Source organism: Sinohyriopsis cumingii, chromosome 14 (genome assembly GCF_028554795.1).
Source record: "Sinohyriopsis cumingii isolate HCF-2022 chromosome 14, ASM2855479v2, whole genome shotgun sequence".
NCBI lineage: Eukaryota > Metazoa > Mollusca > Bivalvia > Unionida > Unionidae > Sinohyriopsis > Sinohyriopsis cumingii.
The window spans coordinates 100,106,899-100,122,003 of NC_142974.1; positions in this window are offsets into that span (position 1 = coordinate 100,106,899).

A 15,105-nucleotide genomic window follows, 5' to 3' on the forward strand; every position below is an offset into this window, starting at 1 on the left:
AAATTCAGGGCAGCATATGTGCCTTGTGCTTTGTACCAGTTTACTTGAAGCTTCCTTGATGTTTTTCTGGCTGTATAGCTAATTCCCTGAGAACAATCAAGGAATCATCAGTCATGTGACCTTTGTAGGATCCATGCTGTGAAACTAAATTGGTTGCAAAAACACATTTTGAGGGTTTAATGCATCAGTAATAAAACATGCTCAAAAATTTACAATAAAATTGTTATATTTAATATATTAGAAGGAAGTTTTTATATTATATACAGATAAAGCACCACTATTATACTGATATAAAGTAACTATATCCATATTCAGTGCCATAACAATTTTGTGTTTCTGCTTAAACATCCAAATGACAACTCGAATGACTATGTAATGTATTTGTCAAATAGTCCTACTGGGCTCATACATCCTGATGCTGTGTCCGAATTGTGCCCATATACAGTACAGACTCAAACATGCAATTATGCATGATGCTGGGTTTGAATTATGTCACATACATTAATCAATACTGGCATATGATAATGCATGATGCTGGATCCTAAATATGGCTGCATACAGCTGTGTCTCTTGGTTTGGGATTATGCATGATGCTGGGTCATACTTCTGGCAACATAGAGTAGGAACATCTGGCATGGAATTGTGCATGATGCTGAGTCCTAATTATGGCCACACACTGTTGTGATGTTTTGCTTGGAATTACACATATTGCTGGGTCTTAAATATGGTCCCCATACAGTAATGTTTCTTAGCATTCATTATGCTGGGTCCTAATGATGGCCCCCATACAGTAATGTTTCTTGGCATTGATGATGCTGGGTCCTAATGATGGCCCCCATACAGTAATGTTTCTTGGCATTCACGATGCTGGGTCCTAATTATGGCCATACACAGTAGTGATGTTTGGGTCGGGATTATGCTTGATGAGCACATACTGTAGTGACTCTTGGCATGAGGTCTTGTATTCCAGGGACATTTCTGCTGGTTCACTGAACCCAGTCAAGCATTCTTCTTCCACAGGGATAATATATCTGACAGGAAAAAAATGAAAAAAATAAATAAATCATGCTATAGTTTAGTGTGTAATTTACATGGGAAAACAGTAGATACATGTCTCATGTCATCAAAGCACTATAACCTAACCGTAGTATAATTTACAAGTGTGTAATTATAATAAAACCCATAATCTTATATGATGTATGGAAAGTTTGGTTTTCTTTCTAGCCTTACATGCCAAAAGTCAATAAAATATATAAATAGTCACTACTATAATGTCTATAATTGATTCACTCAAAACAAAGCACGTATGTATGTATGTATGTATGTATGTAGGTACGTACGTACACACGTACGTACGTATGTATGTATGTATGTATGAATGTATGTATGTATATGATTTAGCGTTTAATGGTACCTCACCACAATATTCATTGTATGGTGCCATCTAACGGTAAAGTTTTAAAAACAACTAACCATCAAGACAGATATAACAGATCCACAATGAATTCAATGTAATCAGCATAATTACATACTATTTTCGATTTTGAAAATTGGAACCTATTTTCCTTTGTTCATTTCCTAATTTAATGTATCTGTTACATTACATTTGTAAACATTACGGATTTTCTTTGTCCTATAGCAGATTATAAAACCTCACTGTCATATCATGAACATTTACTAAAGTGGTGATAAAGTGTGGAAGGTGTTCCTTTAGACCTAGGATGAATAGGTTAATTTCATTATGTGGTACTTCCATGTCAAGTCGTAAGCTTTTCTTAAGTTGAAAAAGATGGTAACTGTGTGTCTCATGAAAGCTTCCCTTTAGTAAGCTGTATTTATGCTGTGCCATCACAATTTGTTTATTACACTTACTTTTACTTCTTATTTATGCTTTATGATCTTTTGTGGCTAACAGGCTTCATAGACAGAGATCACCTGTCTCTTTTGCTTCTCTAACTGTGCCCTGTATACCTGTCTGCCAAGTGCCTGTTCAATGTCATCAAGCACAGCATCAATTTTGTTCCAGTAATCATCAAAGTCCTGTTGGCTAATCTTTCCATCCATGGAATGACCTACAATATGATTGATACATGAACGAATTCGCTCCACACTAGCTCCTAGAGAAAAGTCCCTTGGCTGATCTTGTGGATCATTTCCCCAGCCTGTTACTGGAGCAAGAACTGAGCTGACATTTCTATTAGAGTATATAGCAAGGACAGATCAAACTGGTCCACTGTTCCTCTTGTCTGTCCCTGGGGATCTGGGAAAACTAACCGACATTGATATGGGTTAAGAAGTGGTCTTCCATGTCTCCTAGTCAAGCCATGATTTGCTAGGATTGCTTGGTAGATATCTCTGTATGGCACAGGAAAGTTGGCAAGGAGAATTTCTTTCAGAGCATTTCCACAAACAGTCACAATATCAACACACAGGCGAGCATGAGTCATGTGCTCAGGTGATATAGGTGCATCGGAATCACGTCCCTAAAGATGAAAGAAAGCTAATATCATTACAACACAATTTTCAACATTAAATATTAGGTCAAGGAAAAACAAGTTCATTTGATCATCACACTAATGTAGAAGATGTGAAAGATAATTTTAATTATATTTTATTGAGATAGGAGAGCACAACTAATATTCTTACTTTAACTAAACCATGCTAAAAATGTCAGGCCCTGCATGTTCAGCCCATCAATAATTAATTGTAGTAAAACACGTGGCTTTCAACCCAATGTCAAAGGCTAAGCAAGCATTATTTTAGAATAAATTGTCCTAGCTTCATAATGATACATGCAAAGTGTGAAGAAAATTCATCAAGTAGATTTTGGAAATATAAGCAAATGCAAGGTCTTTGACCAAATAGGTAAGACACAACATCTATGAATGTGACCTTAATACCAAGGTTAAAAAGGTAAACAAGTAGGAGTACAGTACAGTAAACAAAAACTAAACTTTGTAACCTCTGACTTGACCTCAGGTACAGTATGTTTCCATGATTGTCAAGCTCTTATAAGAAAATGGTGCAAACTTATTCTATTGTCAAATATGCGCCGTTTTTATTCATTATCAATTAAATATCATATGAAGTGTTTTAGCATAAACTCTTGTCTATGTCGCCATCCATTCGAAGGGAATCATGATAGATGGCCATTCATATGGACTCAGATATAAGGCTGCAACGTTTGTATATTTAAGTTAAATTTACTGCTCATAAACATTTACAAAGTCAGGAAAATGAAACATGCACCTGACTGTCAGTGATTCAAGAACAGTTCATTCCAATATATTTCCAGATTTCTGCTAAGATGATTTTTTATCAAGTTCTTTCGATCATATTTTAAAGTATGGATTATTTTTGCATCAAATGTTGTATCACAAGGAAAAGCTGAAGTTGATGGGAAAATGTTATACTGCACACTACACAATATCATTCATCATGTTGATTAACTGACCTTGCTGACAAAAAAGACTTTAAAACTACATAAGTTACCTAACATACCCTTTATGAGTCTACAGTAGCCATTGCAAGCATTTATTATCATGCAGAAAAAATTCACACTAATCCTAACAATAAAAAAAGACTAATTTGACACAGTTTTCATTTCAGGCCAACAAGGCATCATGCAAAGTTAATTTATTGAAAATCCCATGTTGATAAGACTCCATTTAGAAGCCTTAGTGATAGCAAGGTTATCAAAGTATATTCCATGCAAGCCATATTTGCTGTGCAAGGGTTCCATTTTTTTTAGGACCAAATACACCTTAAATGTAGCTAAAAGTGCCTAATTCCTTTCACATGGAGTATTTGAAATAAATAATGTACTTTGAGCGACATTTAATGATGGTCACCTAAAAAATTTACTGAGCTACAAATACGAAAAAATTGGCACTGATGTGTGGAATAAAACAGTTGCATAGATATTAAAGGCACTACTGTATGGTATTTCAGATTACCGGCAGTTGGAAAATTGCGTCACTGATGCTAAAATGCCTTTTACATAGTTTTGTTTTGAAGAGAGAGAGAGAGAGGGGGGGGGGGACATATGTATTGCACTGCACTTTTCTTCTTTTACCATGTGATCAAAAAATATTCGCCATGATATTAGAAAGAGATTTTAGCACTTTGTCTTGATATTTTATATCCAACTACCCCCGTTTAGCTGAAACTTTTGTCAAACATAGAAAAAAGGTGAAACTATTAAAATACATACCATACTCATTCAATGTTTAAATATTCACACTATTAATATCCATATAGACTAGATTTAGGCTAAATCCCACGAAGGAACATTTAGCATAATGTGTAATTTTATTTGCAAGTATAAAGACCTCTCCATTCCCAACATATAGGAATATCAGTTTTGAGTAAGTGCACAAACACTTCCTGTAGTTTGGCAGCATTTGGTTTTGATTTTTGCTCAAGCTAGTTATTACTTTAAATTGCTGACAATTTTTCAGATGGGTACAAACGTGTCACTGGCTGAGAAACTTGAATAAACACTGTCATTACCTTTCATGGTACAGTATTCATAATGCTCTATGCGAAGCCTCTTTTCCCTGTTGGTAACCTCACTAATTTGATCTGGTATCCCTAAACCTTTCTCTGACTCAGGTGCCGAGCTTGGATGACCTGACAACAGCAGTAGCCCTAACACATTTAATTAACATGTAAATAGCTCTACAATGTCATGCGGTTATTGGGATAGTGGATATTGCAATTGAAACTAGAAGGAATTGTTTACTCTGGTATGAATTGATGTCAGCAGTTACCTTACACTCCACTCCATGGCCAATGAAGTATGATTCTCAAACTTACACAAAAATGCATATATACTGATAGCATGATGTGGACATTTTTCTTTCAGAACCAATTAAATATTGCAAGAAGTATTTCAGTAGAAGTCTTATGTCTATGCCATTATTCATGCAAGAGCAGTGATATAACCGTCTTTACGATGACCACTGTGATGCAGCATTGTAGGTCAGTATTATTCATTCCGACAAGATGTGTATTGCCATAATAGCACTTTAATGTATTAAAGACCATCCATTCAGATTCATATTGTTATAATAGAATTTTAGTGTCATGAAGACCATCCATTCAGATTAATATTGCTATAATAGCATTTTAGTGTCATGAAGACCATCCATTCAGATTCATATTGCTGTAATAGCATTTTAGTGTCATGAAGACCATCCATTCAGATTAATATTGCTATAATAGCATTTTAGTGTCATGAAGACCATCCATTCAGATTCATATTGCTATAATAGCATTTTAGTGTCATGAAGACCATCCATTCAGATTAATATTGCTATGTTAGGATTTTAGTGTCATGAAGACCATCCATTCAGATTAATATTGTTATACTAGCATTTTAGTGTCATGAAAATCATCCATTCAGATTAATATTGCTTTACTAGCATTTTAGTGTCATTAAGACCATCCATTCAGATTCATATTGTTATAATAGCATTTTAGTGTCATGAAGACCATCCATTCAGATTAATATTGCTTTACTAGCATTTTAGTGTCATTAAGACCATCCATTCAGATTCATATTGTTATAATAGCATTTTAGTGTCATGAAAATCATCCATTCAGATTAATATTGCTTTACTAGCATTTTAGTGTCATTAAGACCATCCATTCAGATTCATATTGCTATAATAGCATTTTAGTGTCATGAAGACCATCCATTCAGATTAATATTGCTATAATAGCATTTTAGTGTCATGAAGACCATCCATTCAGATTAATATTGTTATGATAGCATTTTAGTGTCATGAAAATCATCCATTCAGATTAATATTGCTTTACTAGCATTTTAGTGTCATTAAGACCATCCATTCAGATTCATATTGCTATGTTAGGATTTTAGTGTCATGAAGACCATCCATTCAGATTCATGTTGCTACAATAGCATTTTAGTGTCATTAAGACTGTCCATACAGATTCATTGTGATATAATATCATTTTCGTGTCATTAAGACCATCCATTCAGATTCATAGTGATATAATAGCATTTTAATGTCATTAAGGCATTCCATTCAGATTCATATTGCTATAATATCATTTTAGTGTCATTAAGACCATCCATTCAGATTAATATTGCTACTGTATATTAGCATTTTAGCATCATTAAGACCCTCCATTTAGAAGAAGTAGCGATATAAAGATTTTGAACATGGCCTTTGAAGCTGTTATTTTGGGTGTTAGAACAGCATTCTTTCGATAAGGAATAACTGTACTTTGTAAAAATGAATTCATTTTTAAATATTGATATGACCATTCACTGCAAATTAAATGTTTTGAGATTTTCAAATTCTGCCAAGTCAGATTGGAATCATTTTCTATCTACTTACAGCGAGATGTGCTTTACGACCTCTTGTTTAAGACAAGTTGTTTTAACAAGATATTCAATATGGATGTCATGGTGGCCATAGTGGATGTCAGATTAGCATGTGACCAGTAGAACTAAAAGTGTACAGCAGAGCGAATAGATTTGTAAACAATTATTATGTGTTCGTTTTGAGCACAATAAACTACAATTTGGTGGTATATTTTCAAATTTTGTGGAAACCTTAGAATTCCACATCCTAGATGCAAACCTGAAAAATGACCCCCAGAGTGGTATGAAGCTCATTCAGATGAAAGGTCACCTCATTAATATACAACTCCTATCTGGCTCATGCAACACCTTGATGAGATAAGCTAATATTCCATATTCAATCCAAATTTTCACTCTCATGAATTATCTTAATGAAATAGTATTCACAAATTTAGAAATGGAAAAAATATATAGAAAGTATGAGTCGTTCAGCCTTGACAAACGTTTGTGGAGAAATGCCACATTTTTTTCAATCTTGTCAAAACAAAGGCTAAATGATACAATCTAAGTTATAGCTGCAGTTTCACATTTGAAGCTGATTCCATTCAAGGGACATTATTTAAGTGAAAACAAGCTCCAAGTTTCACTTGTATTTTGAATGAATATAGTAAGTTAATGGAAATATATACCAGCATTTATTAAAGCGTGTATTTTACAGTTTGTCAAAACTAAAATGAAAAAAGTTTCAATTTTCATTGCAGACCAACAAATTTTTGATATAATTAATTGTTTTCATGCAAATTGATCTTCAACATATGATGACTGAATTGTCCTTAATTCGATCACATGATACATTTTCAAGCTCAGAGTGCCGACAGCAAAATTTTTCAAATATATCGCATCATAAATTATCAGGGTTCATATGGCGGCCTAACAATAAGAATTTATTTCAGGATATTACATATATTTTCCCCTAGACTATGGCAACTATTGACAACAACAGTCATTACACCTGCTTAAACCACATAAAAAACATCACATGATATCAGATTATATAATGTGATGTATTAATGTGATCACCAGTAGGAACAGCTTCCCCTATAGTGCTGTATGGATGGTAAAGTGACCTCATCGATGGTTTTGGATACTTGTGTACAAGACCAGACAACACCACAATATAATACAATGTCAGAAAAACACAATAATAAAATAGTATTTCCCTTCCTTTCAGTAATGTTGAATAATAACTCACCTTATGTACATACCACATCTGAAATGGTGCTGCCCTGCCATCTTCAGAGAACACTTGGAATGGTGACCACTGTGCACGCAACTCGTATTGTAAATTCTGTCCAAGGTATGAGGTAACCTTAGAGAGATTCAAGGTAATGAACTTTCTAACTCGGGTACACAACTTTGCATCAGGGGTATTGACTTCATCAATCACCATCCTTGTTATTCTTGCATACACAATATGCTTTCTACAGTGCAAGGTCAATCTGTGGAAAAGCCAAAGTCAAACACGAAGCAGCCACAGAAAGTGAGATGTTCTGATGTCCCCTTCGTCTTGGCAACAGGCTAGCGAGCTACACAGGTAGCAATAAACCTGTGGAATATGGGAGGTGGCAAAAACTTCCTTGTACAGTCACAGCACAGAACAGGTGTGCTAACCATTTGTGGATCTTCTCCAAGTAAGATGATATCTCTTGGAGTATCCTGACGAAGCATACAAGGAGTAAGAAAATAGTTATCCACCTAAAAAAAGAATGAATATATATATATATATATATATATATATATATATATATATATATATATATATATATATATATGTTTTTCAACATAGAAAAACACAAACTCACTTTTCTCAAAACGGTCTCAAGACATTAATGGTGCCTTAATGAATTTATCAAATAGCATAGTGATCAAAACTAATTAAAATGCATTTCATTACATGGTTCTGTTTCATCATCACATTCACATCGATTAGGTACTATTATTTTAAGTATGCACATAGTTGAAATTATTCACCAATGAGTTAATAATTTGCCATCTAGATACACACAGTTATTATAATTGAAACTATTCACCATTGTGCAAATAATTCTGCGGTCTTGATATACACATGAATACTTTAGTACTGATTCAAAATGACACTTGCCATATACAAGTCACTTTTGATTTTCAGTGGATATGGACTATCTAGTAGTGTGTCTCTTTATTCTGCATGTGTTATGTGCCACATTATATATTGTGTATCATGATATACATTGACACAGGACATAGGCATATTGTTTCACATAATATGTATTGATACAAGGCGCAGGCACATTGTGTATCATGACATATATTGATAGGGGGCGCAGACTCATTGTGTATCATGATATCTATTGATATAAGGCATAGTCACATTTTTTTGACATGATGTGCATTGATACAGGGCACATACATTGTTTATTATGATATGTATTGATACATGGAATAAAAACATTGTTTCAAAATATGCATTGATACAGGCATAGGAACATTGTTTGACACCATTACAAGCATATTTAACTTGTATAGATAGCATAGTCTATATGAGTCGAACATATCATAATAAAGCGTGGACTGTGCTGACAACATGGGCAATGAATATGCAATGCTTAAAATTAAATTGTGTTATGTAACCTTGATGTATTTAAGAATTTCTTTTTCTTTTTAGGCAGTTTGTTTGCAAATAAACTGCTTATCAACAGCTATAAAACAAACTAGAGACAATATACACCTTAGGATGACAATGAATAATTTTGTATTCAGGGTAAAAAGAAAATAGAAAATACATGCATAATAGTCAATATTGTATCTGATTAATATAATTATTAAAAATGTATTCTTCAGAATGATTTTTATATGTGCTAGGCTGACCCCGACCTTTAACCTGTTCATCCCAAGATCATTAGGAAAGTTCCATTCATTGAATTGCACTCCATTACTGAAACTATGGACAGGGTAGAGGGTCAAGAGGCACTATTAAACTTTTTTCTTTCAGTCAGTGACCTTGAACTTTGATTGTCTTGCTTCAAACCAAGTCTTTCTCCTTACCCAATAAGTAAGTTATCAACAAAATTTGGTGTATGCACATGGTTGATAATGACAATGATATGCAGAAATAAAGTTCTTTCAAAATGACCATGACCTTTGACCCCAAATCCCACCATGTAATACATGGTTTGTGAACTAAACATTTTCCTCTCTGTCTAAATTACCATAACATTTTCACCCTAGAAAAAAAATAATATATATATATATATATATATATATATATATATATATATATATATATATATATATATATATATATATTGCCTTACATATACTTAGCCCAAGTACAAGCTATCCATAAAGTTTGTTCCAGGTCTATGATATAAAACTAATGTTAGTGTGCAGAAACCATTTTTCTTCTGTCAGTCACAAAGACCTTGACCTTTTACCATTTGACCCCAAAATAGACAAGCTTTATGCTAACCCCATAATTATTTAACCCTTAAAGTTTGGTTTAGATTAAGACTAAGAACTAAATATTATTGTGTAGAAACCAGTTTATTTTCCATTCGGTCACTATTTCTTTTATATCTGCCCTTTTGACCCAAAAGCTGATGTATTTTTATTGCTCAAAAATCAAACCCTCCAAAAATGTAGGTCACTGTAAATGATGAAGAATTAAATTTACTTTGCATTCATGGACTTTACAACAAATGGATGTAGTGACAAAATAATAACATCATATGGCTTGCATATAAAAACAATGTCTTAAGGTAAGAAGGGTTACTTATAACTATTTTTCTTTGTTTCGATTCTAATGCCTAATGGAGTTTATCTACCATCATAAGTCTGATAAAGAAGAGTCCCTTGATGGGATATGTACTCTTCTGACTGAAAGAAATTTCCTGGAATCTAAGATAACTTTCCTTTTTGAACAGATGGGAGTTGAAACCCTCTGTAACATTTCTAGATCACTAAGAATATTTTTAAAATGGCCAATGTGGTGACCTGACTGTATGTAATCAGGATCATTTTCATTTAGGTCAAACTAGGGACCATAATAAGTAGCAAACAAGATTTTTAACATTGTTCTCATGGCAGTCATATAAAATTCAAGTTTTTTGCTATATTGTTTAAGACCTACTCGACACCATATCATTTTGATGTGGCAAACCTTTCAGATGTAGCAGTATCAAGATTGTAATGATGGGCATCTTAGTGGTAATACTGAAAGCTAGATCGCCATTGTTTCCATTTAAGATGAATTAAACATCATAAGCAATCTTTGGCCAACAGATTGATATGAACAACTCTTTAGATGAATCATCAATAAAAAAAAATTCATGATCCCTACCACGTTGGCTACATCTGTTGTCAAATAACACAATTATCACTTAGGACCAACTAATCACTATAAAATGTCTTTAGTGAAAACCCTAGGTTGATGTACTGTCCAAGAAGGAAGAACAATAGCAAGATTTTCATGATGACTACCATAGTGGCAATATTGGTGGCCATATCAACGCCATTTTCATTTAATAAAAACTGAGCCATCGGATATATGTGTGTGCAAAGTTTCTTGTCAATCATCCAAATAGTTTAGGAGGAGGACTGATAGCAAACTTGTACTAATGGTCAAACAGGCAAAGTGTATGCAATTGAGAGCAGGTAGTTCCATAAGCTATCCTGGTCTATGACCAGCAGTGCAAAACATTGGTCCAACCAGTTCCAATATATTAGCGTTCAAACAAAATAGCAGAAACAAGAGGCCAACATGAGTCGAATGTCGTTCACCTGGCTGACATCAGGAAAAGAGCTAATTGGAAGAGCAGATGGCAAAAAAATCTGGGTCATGAGGATGCTTTTAAAAATTTCATTCAATTCACCTAATTAGGGGTACCAAAACAATTCTTTCAAGTTCTGTATAGTCTTTGTATCTTTATTCATATCTGATGGCACATCAACATCATGTGACTAATACTGAAACTGATCTATGCTATGCTGATTTATATCAATGTTGGCTAAAGAGAGTTTTTGAAATAAATTTGTGAATGTCATTAGAATCTAAATCTTTATAAGAAAGTTTGACTGATATAGTATAAATAAATGCAGCAGATGCATAAGTAAACTTTGCAACTCTTTTGACTATCAATGGTTCCGTGGATATAAATCTTTAATTATGTATTCTAACAGATTTCAGTGTAATCTTATATTATGGTTATCGGCTAGGATAATTTGCAAATCCACTGATGCAGAAACGGCATGTTAAATGTCAACTCTGTTTTATATCTGTGACCAGTGAGTTTGATTGGCGTGCTAAGAAATAAATGATTTTATTATTTTGGTGCTTTAGTTTAACTCATTCAAATAAACACAGAACTGGTTGACTGTCATATCTAACTGGCTCTTGTAAAGAGGTTCACAGCAAGGATTGATGCTTTAAGAAAACGTGGAACTAAATGGAACATCTGAATCCATTTATGGCACTGCAAGATAAGAGTCCATTTCACTGAGCATTTATTCTATTGCAGAATAAAAGTCCATTTCTCTGAGTATGTATATGATTGCAGGATATGAGTCCATTTCTCTGAGTATGAATATGAGTGCAGGATAAGAGTCTGTTTAATTGAGTATTTACACCATTGCCTGTATATATAGTTGCTTATGTGCCTTCTTTAAGTACAGAATGCATGTTTCCTGTATAAAGTAAATTGTACTATGCTATATGTACGGTATTGTATGCTTCCAGTAGTTTTTTTTATATATTGGTGATATACCAGGTTAATTAGCCTTTTGCGTCTAATATAATTTGGACCTATCAATGATATTCAATGTTAAGTATATTTCTGCTTCTAGTAGATATATGATATATCAATTATATACCATGCTAAATAGCTTTTTGCTTCCTGCAGTTTTATGATATATCAATGATATTCCATATTAATTAGCTCTTTGCTTCCAGTAGATTTAGAATATATAAATGATATACCGTGATAATTAGCTTATTATCTCCAGTAGACTTCTGATACATTAATTACATGCTATGTTAATTATCTTTATGTTTCTAGTAGAATTATGATATGCAATCAGATACCATGCTAATTAGCTTTCTGCTTCTAGTAGATTTATGATATACAATGACATGCCCTGTTAATTAGCTAGTGACATGCCCTGCTTATTTGAGTAGATTTATGATGCATCAGTGACATATGATCTTAATTAGCTCTTTGTTTCCAGTAATTTAGGACATCAATTGATATATGATGCTAATTGGCTTAATGCTTCCAGTAGGCGTTGGATACACCAGTTATATGCCTAATGTTAATTATCTTTGCCTTCAATATACTTATGGTATGTCATTGATATATACCATGTTCATTAGCTGTTTGCTTCTAGTAGCTCTTTGATACATCAATGATATGTAAATGAACTTACTGCTTACAGTACATTTGTCAATGAGATACTAAGTCTTCAAATTTAAAAACTATGATACCTCTACTTCCATAATTAATATATATGCTTATTTACACACAAGTTAATTTGCCATTAAGGTTTTATGTAAGGTAAATTTTAAATGTGTGCATTGACGAGCATGAGTACTGCAATGTCTATTGAGATTTTATATTTGTATAACTTGTAGCTTGTAATACTAAATATTATGTTGTATTATCCATACCATTTTTATTATATGTGAAGCTTTATTACTGTACAAATCTTAGCATAGTATGTAGGTAATTTGTCAATTCTTTATGTGCACGTCTTATGTTTGTATATATGGGGTTCTCTACAGATATTATGAACTTCTGAGAGAGTGGATTGTGTAAGGTGAAGTTATTTACATTTACAACCTGCACAACTGAGAGAATGTTGGTATATCTCTATGTTACTTTCATGTACTGTAGCTGAAATGTCTTTGCTTATTGTATTTGTAGAAACTGTATATGATCAAAGCACACAGATAACTAAAATAACTGCTCCTTTGTGCTCAAAAATCAACATGAATTAATCTAAAGTACACTATCTTTAGCAGTGATTAAAATAAGGAAAATGAATTTTGCCACGCTAGACAATACGAGCCTCTAAAATTGCAACAAATTAAGCACCAAAATTTATAAAAAGTAAAAACAAATTTATTGGCTTTTTCTTTACAATTTACCTCTGAAGTCCAGACAGTGAAAATGACCAAGCGGAGCTAGTAATTTTTGAAAGGTGTATATATGAATTAAGGCCAAGCTGTAACTCTATAACCCATATTGCATCCATCAATCGTACACCAAAATAAAGCTGTATACTCTATAATCCATATTATACACATCAATCGCACACCAAAATAAAGCTGTATACTCTATAATCCATATTATACACATCAATCATACACCAGAATAAAGGGATTTAAAAGTTTCTGAACAAAAACTAAGACATACAAGGTCTTTTTTAAATAATCAGTGGAAAATATGAAAAAAACTGCTGGGTGCCACCTTAAAATAAACATGAATAGTTGCGCAAATATTATTCTTATTTTCATATCATCATGTATAATGTTCTGAATAAAATGGTGCATTAACACTGATGTTATGTATGAAATTATATTTATTTTGCTCATGCTTACACAATATGCCTTGGTGCAATATTGCATGTTTGATGACCTTAATTATGGGGAAATCAGAAGTCTTTGAGCAAAGGAATGAAGTCAACTTAAATTTAAAGTTATCGCATTTAAGTAAAAGAAATATATAGTGAAAATGTTTCTTTTCATTCATCTGTAATGACATTAATAAATAAATGATGACAAAGCAAATTGCTTTCTTCCATATTATAATGTTAGAACAATTAGCAAATTATTTAACCTCTGACCTCCATGAACCTCATCTGTTCTATCCCTATTCAAACTGTACAATTTATTGGTGACATCTCCGGAATAATTGTGGCACGTTTCATGTTTCTATCATCACCATAACATTGTTTGCTATGTTAACAAAATTCAATATGAATTATTCAAAATGATTGTTTTGATGCTTATGACTTAAATGTTTCTACTATACAACCAAAATTAAATCATACAATAATAATACCTATATGTTCTTGGTTCGGGGGGGGGGGGGGACCTACAGAAAAATGAATTTTGCCACACAAGACAATACCAGAGTCTGAAAGTCCAATAAATGAATTACCAAATATACAAAAGGTATTAAAAAAAAGTTATTGACTTCTTTTTTTACAATTTAACTCTTAAGTCCAGAAAGTGAAAATGACTAAGCGGAGCCAGCAGTTTTAGAAAGGTGCACATCTTATGTAAGGCCATGCTGTATACTCTGTAATCCATACTACACCCATCAATCATATACCAAAAAAAGGGCATTAAAGGTTCTTGGAATTATATGTAAGGTTATTTTCGCTTCCGATAACCCTACCTACACCTTGGCGCATCGAAGAGATATACTGGTGATGTGTCCTAGCGACATATATTGGATTTCATGAGATGCCTCCCTTGATATGTAGTGCCAACTAACCAATACAGTATTTCCCTTTACCCTCATCTGCGTTTTAGATACCCCCAAATTTATAATTTTACCCAGTTTTGATACCAAAGTTTGTGTTTAACTCAGCCTGACAACCCGTTTTGACAAATGGAGATTTCTGTCTCTCAGTCTTGCACCCAAAGGGGATATACTGCCAATAGCATGATGCATTTTGTACATCAGCCGAAAACGGTGGGAGCAAATGACCGAAAAAGGATACTTTGCAAG